The sequence below is a fragment of the Leiobunum rupestre genome, chromosome 4 (assembly GCF_980474605.1).
Source record: "Leiobunum rupestre chromosome 4, qqLeiRupe1.1.hap1, whole genome shotgun sequence".
Classification (NCBI taxonomy): Eukaryota; Metazoa; Arthropoda; class Arachnida; order Opiliones; family Sclerosomatidae; genus Leiobunum; species Leiobunum rupestre.
In genome coordinates this window covers 473895-488116 of record NC_143387.1, presented here as the reverse complement: position 1 = coordinate 488116, position 14222 = coordinate 473895, and the positions used below count along the sequence as shown (strand labels likewise).

General features: G+C 31.8%; 1 long non-coding RNA gene across 1 annotated transcript; it reads right to left on the bottom strand.

Moving 5' to 3' along the window:
- Positions 1-271: 271 nt before the first annotated feature.
- LOC149945840 (uncharacterized) lies at positions 272-804 on the bottom strand. The gene is made up of 3 exons (XR_016480282.1): positions 600-804; positions 377-509; positions 272-301 (listed from the first exon to the last, which is right to left on the bottom strand). It is a non-coding gene; the product is annotated as an uncharacterized LOC149945840 (long non-coding RNA).
- Between the last annotated feature and the right edge of the window lie 13418 nt (positions 805-14222).

Sequence of the window (14222 nt, the reverse complement as noted above, 5' to 3'; positions counted from 1 at the left end):
TTATCTCAATTGTTTTGACCTTCATAGAGGGAGCGATTCCATATTTACGAGAAACTCCTGGAATTTGTAACAATTTGCCGAAGCTTTCTAAATGTCCTCTTTTACAGTGTGATTGCAATGACACTCGTGCTTCAACTTCTGCAAATTTATCTGTGACAAAATAATTCCACCTTTAGTTGATAATATAACACGGTTAAATTTCAGCTTGTTACGAGAAACTTAAAGAACTTAGCTTTAAGCCTCAAACGATAAAGTTTCTCCAAATGTGGAATGTCCAATACAACATTTACGGCAGTCATTCCTGGAAACAGATAAATAATAACTTTGTTTAAACTTCTCCATATTATGGATTGTAAATATTTAAATAATAACTTACTTTCCATTTCCCAGTTATTAAAATATTTGCTATTGGCTTAGCTACAAGCGTTAATTGTGATTATCCAAGCAGTCTTTTTCATGGACGTGTTGTCAACTGTAACAGCTGACTCAGTAGCGAGAGCATCTGACATCTGGTGATTTAAAAATATTATTTTCGGCGGGAAAAACAAACGTAAAAATTTTGAAAAAGTGATTAAAACGTATAAAAAGAGTTGATTTACCTTTCATTTCCTTGAAAATGCCTATTAATTCTTAATCTTTTTCATAATAAATCAAAAAACAACATATCTCCGTAGGATTCAATGTTAAAGAGGGGTCAGGTTATAGCGCTCCAGCCTACGTAGCGGCCACAAATGGCATTCTCTATTTTGGGCTGATTGAGCGGGCCGCTATGGGGCGAGAGAACGCGAGCGCATGCGCAGTGGGCCGTGGCTAAGCGATGGGCCGAGACTTCTTTTAACAAATAGACTACACTAAGTTTCGTCCACTTTTGACCGCTGCTACTGGCCAAACTATAGGAGCTAGGGAAAAAAGAAATGGACAATTTTGCTCCTTTTATCAAGCCCAACAACATGTTTCAATTTGAAAAAATCGGTCGAAAGCCAAATCCCATAGAAGAAGTGCGATGTCCTTTACTATGTATTTCCGAATTTACTGTCTTGAAGAAATTATGAAACACTAAAATCACACATAAATGCTTTCCACTATTTCTTAAACTAAAATAACAAAATTATATTTAAAAATACAAATTTTTTGTAGTTATTTCAGGTTTTACTGTTTTGAATAAATACTAAAATCACATTAAAATGCTTTCAACTATTTCTTGTACAAAAATTTCTTTAACAAGGGTTTTTATGTAAAACAATTATCTTTCCAAAAGTTTAAATATTTCAACCACTGCCAAATTAATTTTTAAATTTGGTATCAAACTGCCCTTCTCATTTTATTTAAATGACCAATTATATATTAGTAGTTAAATTTTGGATAGAAAATTTTAAGATTGTAAAACAATCCTAATAAAAGAATAAAGATGAAGTCCGAAGAAATGTACTCTTATCAATATCTCTTCACATTTTGTGAAGATTTCTATTTCATACAATTTTTACAGTAATTATACCATATTAAGAATTATAGCATTTGTTGACAACCAATTCTATCATAAAAAATGTTACTAAAGCATTGTACAGTGACAATGTTACAGTTATTAGGAACTTCTGATTGATTATTTTTATTATTTTCAAGCCTTAATTAAGGCCTTTTTTTGGGTAAATAAACTAATTTGCACTGGTCAAATGAACGGCCTTGAACAATTAAAACAAAACTAAGTGCACGCTTTAAGAACTATCAGCAGACTTCATTTCCAAAAAAGATTGACAAGAAAAATAGTTCTGACAATTTTTTTAATTTAAATTCATAAGCAGGTGGGCTTCAAATGTACCCATCTTGAAATTGAATGCAAATTTCAAAAAGAACCTCAAGAATGTGACAAATGTTTCAATTTCAGCAGTCTAATCTTCAGTGATACTTGATTTACCTAAAAATGAAAAAACTTAAGCATTAGAAATAAGTAATTTCTGTTTTGTTATATACCAATACACAATTTAAAAGTTTACAATAGTTTAAGTTGAAGTGGGGTGGTCAGTGTGGGAGAAAGGAAAACGCTCGAAAAACGGGCGCTAAACATGAGTACAAATTTAGCCTTGTGGAAGCTATGGAGGGGTAAAGGTGAATATTTGAAGAATGGTTGTCTGCACAGTTTGGTGAAGTGTCGTCTGCTGTATTTTCTTTAATCTTCTAACGTCGTTTTCTCATTGTAAGTATGATTTTATTATCAAATTTCAAGCGTAATACTTAATCTAATTAATTTTGGATGCGGAAGGGTATTATAATAGATATATTATTTTACTTTAATTCACCTTTTATAAGTGAGCAATTTGCTTAATTTCGGTAATATTTCTTCGTTTCATTCAGCACCATGTTTTTAAGACCAAGGCCCAAAATAAGAAATGCTGCTTTGTGGTTATTTTGTTGTATATTATCGTGGAATGATTCATTTAGATGGTTAAATGTTCGTTTTGTAAGAATAGTATTTACTTTTAACTATTTACTTTAGTATTGCATTATTTTATATGGCTTAAGATGTTTCTTTAATTTCTTTGGTTTTATCTACAAAGTTTGAGAGTAATGTTTATTCTTAATTAATAAAGGTTTGCAGGTTTTTATTGCTGTAGTTGAAACTACTCTCTTTTTGAACAGAGCGGCTCCTTGCGGAGCTCAGCAGTGCAAAATTAAAATACAAATTTCAAATATTTTAGAATTGAAGTATATTTGAAATCCTATAGAGTAGTAGCACTCCGTAGCTTTGGTCATGGCCGCCATTGTGGGCGCAAATTTTTTATGAATAGGAAAAAGCATGGGTGACATCGTGTGACGTAGCACTGCCATTACTCTATTTGAATAACATCGTAGGCCCTTAAATAGCGAAAATTTGTTTGGAATGGTAAAATAATCTATTAATGGGAGGTAGGTCACTGGTAGGCCCTTTCTTAAATAGCTAAAATTTGTTTAAAATGGGAAAATAATTGATTAATGGACGGTATGTCTCTGGTAGGCCCTTTTAAAAATATCGCAAATTTTACCTTTTGAAATTTTTGATGCATTGTTTAAATATACAAAATATTTAGAAATAAGTTTAATTTAATTTAAATTATGCCAATCTGTAAAAACATAGCGTAAAATGCAATAGAAACAATCATAAAAAGTTGACTCAATTAGCACTTATCGTGGCTTAAGGTAGGCCACTGATAGGCCTTTTAATAGCTCCCTGATGATTATAAATAATGGGGTGGGGGGGCACTGGTATAGCCTTTGGGCTATTTTTAAATAACTATCTCCTTGAAGGGAGAATAACTCCTCTTGTTTGGTAGGGTGCGCTTACACTCTACTGACTAGCTTCCACAAGCCTTCCTAGCGGGGGGCAAGGAAGTAATAGGAAGGCTTGTAGAAGCTAGATGGTATAGTCTAAGCGCACCCTACCAAACAAAAGCATTGGCTCCCCCATTTATTTTTCAGTATGAGTTTGGAGAGTACAATATGAAGAAATCGAAATCAAATGCTAGCAGGTCTAATGCATATAATGAGTTTTGCACTTTTGTAATTTGCTTCCATACTCTGCCAAAAATCATTTGAAACGTGTAAAAACAAATAATATTAAATCCCACTGTCAGTTTTACACAATATGAATTAAAACGTTGTTGCAATTAGGAGCAGTTTAATATTGTAGAAAAATTAATATTATCAAGCTACTGGTGTTAGGGTGGCACACTCTTTTCACTGATAGCTGTGTGTACTTCTTCATGATAGATGCTTGCTTTAAAGTATTCAAAACATTTAAGTGATCTATTTGAGGGTATAACTTTTTAATTAGTAATCATTGAAACAAACAGAGGGTAAAACTGGGTGGTTATTTCCACATCCTCCAGATTTGCTAAGGGCATTTCATCTACAACTACAAAAAAACTCTTATCAGTAATATTGTATGAACCTAGTCAAAGTTTAGTAAATCCCTGCATTTGAGTACTGTATTGAAAACTGATATTCATGTTTTTGAGCCTAAGTAATTTGATTGAGGATGTGTATCCCTGTCTAATAATGTTCTTTATACCCAAGAGAGTCTACACAAAAATTTAAGTGGTTTATAATGCTTTTCTGTTTACTATTTTTTGCAATTATTTTTATTAATACATTTTGGCGAATGAATATCATAGCAACTAAATAACCCAGAGATTCAGAACCATCATGTTCGAGTTAGTAGAGTGCATATCCTGTCTCAAAATGGCCTAGTTAGCCAATAATGTGTTTCTAAAAAGGTTTAACATGGTTTGAAGGTGATGGTTCAGATTTGCCCAAAAAAAACTGTATTTATGCTATTTTCGCCCCCAAATATGAAAGACCAACTTAAGGGGATCACTGATTTGGGAACCCTCTATATTAATATAGAGTTGATATAGTTGAATAACTGGGGATATACTAGCCTGGATGATAGATTATCTTGGGAACCTCACGTAGACTATATAGTTACAAAACTGAACACAAGAATATGGAATATATACCAGTTACTGTGTAATCTCAAAATGGAGTTAGGCGCTCAGTTATAAAATGTATTATTCCAACCTACAGTACCGCCAATAACAAAGTTCACTGCGCTTGCTTAAAGCGGCGCTTATGGGGGGGGGGGAAACATGAGCTAGGGCTGCTGACAGACCCCCGCTTCGCTTTAAGCGAGCGCTTGCTTAGTGAACTTTGTTCTAGGCGGTACTGTATCTTTGATTATGGATCAATCTTCTACAACATGTACACAAATTGTCTTTTAAAAACTACAAATCTTTCCAAACCGCTGTGCTAAAATTATACTACATAAAAGAAAATACGATTCAGCAAGGAATGCCTAAATAAATTGTGGTGGCTTACTCTAAAACAGAGATATACTTTGAATCTCTTAACTTTTATGTATAGAGTATTCTAAGGAAACTTTCCAGAATAAGTGTTAAATATTTTTATTAAACCTTAATTAGCTCATAGCCATGACAGAGAATATCATGCATGGGTTAAATATAAAAGGTAAAGCAAATAATAGTGTACAATATAAATGGAAAAAGCTTGGAACGACTTACCACTAGCCCTCAAAACCAAAGAAAACGTAAATAGTTTTAAATCTGAATTAATTCAGTTCATAATAAAACTGATGAACAGGGATATCCGGCCCTTTTGTCTAAAGGACAAATAAAGCTTATTATTATTATATAGCAAATACACTCTAAAAAGTAAAGTAATTTATTTTTGTAAGTGAAGGTCATAGTGTGTAATTATACATTATTAAGTTATAAGGAAATGTTTTAAGACTATATAGCCTATACCGCCATGAAAGAAAATGTATTAAACATTAAATATTTTAAGTACTTAGAAAAACATTTTGTTGTTCAATTTTGGACGCCTTTAATATACATTTTTTTTCTCCAGAAAATAAGTTCATTGGCATTGACACTATGTGTTTTAAAATAAATATTTCATAATTTGGCTAAGAATATTACTTGTCTGGTAGTATAACTTAGATTCTTATATTGCAGTGGAAATTTATAAAGACTAAAATGCTAGGGATGGGACACCCGTTTTTTTGGTAAAATTTTTTCAAATTTTTAAAAATCCAGGATTTTTTATTAGTAGTATTTTCTGGGGGGTTTTGGTAAGTGTCTGACCATTCAATCACAGCATTGATTTATTTTACTAATAATGCAATGATGAAATTTAATGTCAGTTTTCACTTAGCAAAGCATGAATTGATAGAATCTAGTTTTATTGTACTTCTTCTGTTAAATTATTTCTGCAGTAATCCTGCCAATTTAAGAATAAAAACTTTATTTGCAGAAGCTGAGATGATAACTACCCCAAGCCATTTTGTAGCGCTTTAATGAAATTGCACGGTGAGAAAGCTGTATTAAGACTATTACAATTTTTCACAGTGGATTTAATTCGGTTATCTATTTGATGTGAATTCATTTTGAACAGTGATTTCAAAATTTAATTTCTAAAAGTGAGTAGAATGACTCTTTTATCTAAATGCGCATTGTTGAGGTATCAGAGTGTTAATTGTCTATTGGTCCTACATTAATGTAGACCCAATCAATGTCCCGTGTTCCTATGAACAAAATTTACCATTTAGCTTTGGGTACATTAATTACTGGTATTTTAGTAAGTGGCGGCGCTGAGTGTAGGCTGAGGCTGTATTTTTTATATTTACCAAAATACACCAAAAATAGTTAGAGTAGCAAAAAATGAAATAAATATATATATATAAATCATAATTAAGGTTAATTTGGGCTGAAAGTTAATTTTTAAAATGAAACCTGATGAAATTTCTAATGGCTATAGGGCGCCATAAGTAACATTTGAAAAATTCATAGCGCTACTTCTGAATTTAGAGCATATTCTTCTAACTTAATAACTTTATAGCAATGTTTTAAGTTGAATTACCAATATCTTTTCTAAGAATGTCTGAAAGAACTCCTTGGAGAAAAGTTACAGGCTCTGTATCAAAAGTAGATGCTTCTGGTCATAAAATAACATCAGCTCATTTTAGAAAAAGAAAACAACCATATGACGCTTCAAAAGAATCAAAACATCAAATATTAGGTTTGCATTCCAAACTCTTAAGTATTATAGTTTCTTTGTCCTTTTCTATTTTTGTCGCACTAGTTAGCAACTTTTTGTACTTTTATTTATTCGTCTCACTTTTTACAACACAAATTAATTTTTTATATTTACCAACACTCTAAAATTTTGCCTCTTTTCTAATAATAATAATAATAATAATAATAAAGCTTTGAATGGATATTCCAATTCAGATCAATAAAGCTCTAGTTTACAATGGAGTCCGTCACAATTAAATTACAAAAATAAAACTGCTTCTTAAAAATGCAGCAAGGTTTTTAATTTTTTTCTCCACAGTTATAGGGTTTAGATTTGCGTTAAAGGGCAAGGCAAATTGTGGTGCAGGAGAATAATATCTTATAGATAAAATTTGTAGCTGTGATGCCCATATCCCTAGGTGGATGCGCGCATGCAGTTTTTATCTAAAAGATATGATCTTCTTGAATCACGACCTGCATCGCCCCTTAATTCCTATGATGATACTAGTATTTAAGGGGGGTTTGAAGGGACTTAATGGGAGGAGATGGAGGTAATAAGGTGCATGTTAAATCCTGGATGCGCCCTGGGTAGTTCTGGGTACATCCTTGTTAGTATGACAAACTAGAAAAAAAGTAACATTTTGAAACACCTTACGCGCATGATTTAAAATAAAATAGACAAAACACAAATAAATGCGAAAGTGACGAGTTTTATTCCAATAAAAACCGACTATAGTTTGGGCACAATGTTGTGCCGAAACTAGTCTGTTTTTATTGAAATAAAACTCGTCACTTTCGCATTTATTTGTGTTTTGTCTATTTTATTTTAAATATGACCAACTACAAAACCCTTCTTTTTGCTTTTATAGCCACTTAAGAGCCTATGGATTCATCCATACTCATTGGTTGAGCTACGAGGAAATATTTAAAATGCTACATCCTTAACTTTGAAATGTCAAATTCAGCTTGGTAAAGCATAGCTGGAAGGTAAAATATTTCTGTTATATTTTACCAAGCATTGAAATGTGTGCATCTGATTTTGGTGCATTTCAAATTTTTAAAGGGCAATGCAACTTGATGAACAGAAATGTGTTGAAGTTGTATAAAGGGTGAACTTAGTATGCCCCTGGGGTAAACGCTTAATCTTGCTAATTTTATTTTCAATTACATTTAGTTATTAATTAAACTTTTATGTTTATGTCCGTTACAGAAAATCCTATGTGTATAGCCACTAGTAGCAGCAGTAATATTATTACTGGAAGAGTTTCGGTTTTAGAAGACAGTATTAATTCTAATAGTGAACTTACCAGAAACGTTGATTCTACTGCTGAGGATGAATCACTTACTTTCACTGGAGAAGAGGAGGTTTGATTTAATAATTTTAGTTCTATGCTTTTAATTGTGTTCCACGATATTTGACCAAATTATGACTTTGAAGCAAAGATAGATTTTCTTTACTATGCTTCTGCCAGTTTGCTACAAGATGTCCTCGTTGGACTTTTTTGTACAACTTGGCCAGCTAATAGAAAATTTTATCATATCTTTCAAAATAAACCAAATAAGCCATTAGATGCACCCTTACCAAAAAATAAGTTGTTTTTTTATTTGATATTAAGTTGGTTTACACATTTTAGTTGATTTTAAGTTGGTTGACACATTTTAGTTGATATTAAGTTGGTTTCAAGTAGGCTCAAGTTGCCAGCATATTTCAAGAAACTAGTTAAAGGGGTAATAAGTTGGTTTTAAGTTGGCCGGAGTATACTTATTTTTTTAAGTTGCTAATTAATTGGTTTTTAGTAGTCAGAAAATTGCATATTATTTTTAAGTTGGTAATTAGTTGGCTTTAAGCGAAATCAGAGTTGGTTTTAATTCTACTTCTAGTTGGTATTAAGTGGTTTTTAAGTAGGTTTTAAGTTAGTATTTAGTTGTACAAAGAGTATGGAGGAAATAGAGAAAACCACTGGGAGAGGTCCGCAACGAAACGTTCACCATCGAGGGGGTTGACAATGGGGGAAAACCTCTGTAAACCGAGCTTCAAAATAGCTACCGCAGTGCCATTTCGGGACTCTTGTCCTGCTTTTCGTTTTGAAACTTTTGGAAGATGTAACTTTGCCATATTTATGATCTAAATTCATTTTCAAATTGAAAAGGTACTATTATAAAATAAAAATATCAAAGGAACTGCCCTTACCAAAAAATAAGTTGGATTTCAGTTTGTATTTAGTTTGTATACACATTATTAGTTGATATTGAGTTGGTATTAAGTAGGCTCAAGTTGTCAGCATATTTCAAGTTACTATTAAATGGGTAATAAGTTGTTATTCAGTTGGTAGGAAAATACTGCTTTTGCTAAGTTTATAATTATTTGGTTTTTAGTAGTCAGGAAATTACATAATATTTTTAAGTTGCTTTTAAGTAGTCAGGAAGTTACATATTATTTTTAAGTTGGTTTTAAGTAGTCAGGAAGTTACATATTATTTTTAAGTTGCTTTTAAGTAGTTAAATGTAAATGTTGATTCTGGTTTAGTTGGAAATAAGTTGATTAATAAAGAGGATTTAAGTTATTTTTAAGTAGGCATTTGTCCCAAATACAAACTGAAAACCAAGTTGAAATACAAGTTGTCCTAAGTGGTTTTTAGCCAACTTATTTTTTGGTGAGGGATATGATACTTCATGGTTTAAAATATTTATTTATTTTCTAGGAGCTTTCGGACCGAGGTCCTTCGTCAGCCGTTAATTCGTTACTAAACCATGAAGTATCAGTTCCTTTGATATTTTTATTTTATAATTGTAAAATTTACCATGGATCGGAAATTAAACATTTATAATTGAAAAGGTACTCTAAGAAAAGGCCAAGCGCTATCAAAGAATTATCTTTGGCGCTATTGTTGCAATTAAATTTGTGCCTTTTCGATTACGAAGAATTCCGAAAACGAAATGGCGCTACCTAGGATATAATCATCTAGTCTTAGGTGCATACATAAGAATACACTAAAAATATAAACAAAATACAGTGCTGCTAAGGCAAAATGTGGAGCTATGCTATGGGGAAAAGGGTCACTGTAGACTCGACGGTGAACAAATATATCTACAAAATAAATTTAAAAACCTCCAATTTGATTACCACTAATAATTTATTTTTCGCACACAAATTGTTTAGTTAATTATATTAATTCATTTAATTCAATTAATAAAAAGAAAAGTTGGTTACATAGATGGCATTTATAATTTTGGTTATGTAAGGAGATTTTGAATAGGGATAGAACATAAATTTCTGCTTTTGATTTACTTTATGGATGCGTATTTTTACACTATTGATAGCTATCTGATACGTTTGTGTACCAACTCGAAGTATCAAAAGTGCGGGGTATTCAGCCATGTGATGAAAGAGGAACTTGTTTTTGGATGTTGGACTTCAACATGGAACAGAAAAAAATTAAAGTAGATTATTAACTATTTATTTTTATTTACAACACTAATTGATTTTTCCCAAATATCGCTTTATCTAAAGTTTTATGTAAAAAAAGTGAACTCTACCCTTAAAGGAATCTCCTATTTAAACTTCTTTGGAAAATGTGGAATGACAACTAATTACTGCAGCAGTAGAGGGGAAACTTTCCCCACAAGATTAAATGCCATGTGTGGAGAAGCACATGAGTGGCACAAACTGTCTTGCAAGTTAAAGGGTGGGGGTGACAATGGCGCAATAATAACATAATCAGAAGTAATCTAAGAATAACTTGACTAATCTAGCTACACGCCATCTGCGTTACACTAGAGTATCAAAATTTGCTAGGTATAACCATCTGGTAGAGGGTCTTTAGAAATTGACAACTCGGTTCAAGTTTTTTCGAAGTGTATCTCGAGAACCAATGGATTTAAAGAAATGGTGCCAATTTGAAATGTTTTCATCGGTTTAAAGACATTAAGACTTAAAATTTCAATTTACGCACTTTACACATTGTCCACATAAAACAAATAAGGTAAAAATTAAAAGACTACGTTAAGAAAAGTCAAAATCATATACATAAATATAGGGGAATCGTATTTTACTACAATTACTGGTTACTTTTTGAAGAATAAGTGTAATTTCCGCTTAATTGACATAGATATTCAGTTGTGTTTACAATTTCAATCACAATTTTCCTTTTATTTGTAACAGGAAAAAAAAATTATTTTTATTAAACCAAAGAAGAAAGTATTTACAGATGTTGCCAAAATTATTTATTGTTGTGTAGCTTGTGATAATTTTTTTATAAACTTATCAACAACGATAAAAGAAACCTTTGATGGTAATGTTGAATTTAGTTTTACCCCTGGAAGCATTGAGTTAGCTAAATTCAACCTTATTTTACTACATACAGAGTTCATGAGAAAAAGCAATTTCTGCCACCATGCAAATTGTGCAAGGTTTTTCCTAGATGAGTATTTCACACAAGAAATATTAGAAGGTATGGTTACATTTACATTTTTTGGTTTTAAGGTAACTTAGGTAAGCGCGAAAGATAAATTGGCAATAGAGAAATCCAGGGGCTACCACTATGCAACTCACAAAATTATTCTAGATTTGGAAAATATACTGTTTATTTTCTGAAGTGTTCAAAAATTTTAGTCCAATTTAAGGTAGCTTTATCCATGAAAGCAAATAATATTACATGTTATTCTGTTTTGAAGTTGAAGTATTAGTTTCAGTGGAAAGTATAAAAATCTTATTACTTTGTATGCCTACTCAATAAACCTAGCTTGACCCAGTTCTTCATATTTCCCCGAACCGACTAAAATCTCATCCCCTACAATCTATTTAATTTAGTAAAATTTATAAATTATGTGGTCTTTCATAAAATGCACTATAACATGTATGGGAAAGTTTTTTGGTTTTGGGTTAGCCTAATTATAATTTTTTCTTTAGAATGTAGATTAATTATTGATGTTGTAAATATTTCCTGTTTTAGATTTTAGTGGAAATGAAATTTAGGCTTTTGTAAGTTAAGAATTTTTTCTAACTACATGTACAGGGTTCATGCAGACCTTGGAAACCTGGAAATGACAGGGAATTTGATTGGTAACAGAAAATTCAGGGAATTGTTTTTGTAAAAATCAGGGAAATTAATGATGGTTCCGAAAGTTTGCGCTAATGAATCAATAAGTTTTCTTATTAAAGATTTGACTTTATTTCTTCTTTAATATGATAATATTGAACCAATTTAACTTAAATGACAATCATCAAATGAGTTACTCTTTGAATCTTAGATTTATTTTATCTTGTAGCTGGAAAAATCATGAAAATATCAGTGGGAAAACCTGTATTATCAGGGAAATCGGTTTGCCAATAGCTCTATGAACCCTTATATGTTTAAAGGTTTCCACCATTCCACTAGCTATTTAAGAAACCAGCGCCCCTTCTGATGTTCTGATCTCCATTGTGGCTAGTGGAAACCTTATATTACCTTCAAAGTACATTATATGTTGGTGTTTTCAGGGTAGTGTTAGCTATGTGGAAGCCCTTGATGGAATTTGTGTGCCTGGCAAAAATAATTATGGAATTGCCATTGCTAGTGCAATTTTGGAACCAAACGAAGATTGTAGAGTCATGCTTGAGTGTATTTCATGCAAATTTGGCGTATACTCGTGTGAGCATATCAAAAAAATCCAAGAATTTCCAACAGATTACGAAGAAAAACTTTTAGTTGAAGAAATATTGTATAGAAAATCATTGAAAAATAATATAAACACTAAAAGATCCCTAGTACCAATATCAAAAGAAAAAATTCCTTACAGCGCAGATGCAATGTCAGAAATTAGGGTCATTTCCCAAGATGATTATAGTTACTTTTGTAATTCATCAAATTTTTTAAACAACATATATGTTGTTGATGTACCAACAAACTGTCTAGCCTGTGATGCACTGTTGCCTAAGGAAAAGATTGAAAAACGAGTTGTTCCTCTCTTCTTAAGATCTTCTATAGTGAAATGCCAAGGTAAATTTTTAATTTTTTTGATTTACATGGATTTTTTTAAGAATCAATACTAGACTGCTAGAGCTAATTTAAGTTAGAAAATAACCCATGTAGACCAATTTTTGTTTAGTTTGGGCTCAGTCAGTCAAAATAATGAAATATTTACTATATTACAAGAAAGATGTTATTATACCTAAAAATTTAAGTAAATTCGCTGTAATATATTGTTTGAGGTAAAACAGTAGAAGTTCAAGCAAACTATGTTGTATATTATGAGTGGTCCTGCTTTGAATTTTAGATGTTTTAGCTAAAAAGTGTTTCAAATCAAAGACAGATCAGCTAGTAGCACTATATCTCAATTTACTATGAATGGTATTAAAATTGTAATGTTAAGTTACATTTTCAGTCTTTCATTGCATCTGCACTGATCCAATGTGTAACAGTTCAGTAGACTTTGATGGTGTTGAAGTTGGTGCTTTAAACATGGGACACTACATGGTTAGTCATCAGATACTTTGGGAGTACCATGATGCTTTTGTTTTTGGAAGGTAAAACTATTTATCTTTCGTCTAAAAATAAATTTTGTGAATCGCGTTCCCTCTTCTCTTTTTCTTTTTTTAAACCAAAAATTGTCTAAGTTACAAATTTAAGAATTTTGTTTCATTTGTTTGTTCTACTAAGATTCACTTCATTAATTGTAATTTTTTGTATCCAAAGGATGTCATTTCATGCATTTTATGAAAGTGTAGTTGCTAGATTCCAAAGAGGTCATTCATACCAAAATATAAGAAAATTGATTTCATATGCACAACTAAAAGCTAGTTGGAATCATTTTCTCAGTTTACTCAGCATTAACTATGCTAATGGATTCAAATGCAACACCTGCCTCGAAAACCCAAAAATTATACTTTGTGATGGTACAACATTGGGCTTTAAAAGGAAGTTCCTAAGTTTGAAACCCGTGAATATTTCATCTGAAATTAGCAATATTCCTCACACAAGGTTTGTACAACTAAGAATGTATTTAATTATTATTGTTAGCTAGGCTAATACCCAAGTCGCGACAGGGTTTGTACACAACCTGGAAAAGTCAGGGAATTTGAAAATGGGCCAATTTATGGTCAGGGAATTTAAAACTGAACCCATTATGGTTAGGGAATTTTAAACTGAACCCATTAAGGTCAGGAAAATTTCTGAAAGATGAAGACGCACTTGCGAATAGCATCTAGCTTCAATGTATACTGTATATAAGTCCTCTCCATTAATCATATACACTTGCATCAGTGAAAAGGGCTCTATGGGTTTAAATAGACATAGTAGTTTTTAGTGTTTTGAAAGTAATTTCTTTTCTCTCCTCGGATTTGCTTAGTTACTTGGTTTCTACACTCCTTATATTGAACATCAAAGTGACTTTGACCAGGAACTCTACTTTTCCTATGGTATAGATCACGTAGATGCATTAGGTGTTTAATTTTGCAGCTTAGCCATGGGGGGTATTTGTCACACTTATCTTCCTGGTTACATAAGAAGCATGCATTTCCAGTGCATTTGTTATAGTAGAATTTAGAATATTGAGCCTTAAGTCAACATCTTCAATGCCCTCAACCTATTGGTTTAATGTATCTTGAATGTTTTTTTACAAAGGATTCCTCTGTTGTTTTTCAGTAGTTTCTAACTTTTTAGGATTTATGGACCGTTTTTT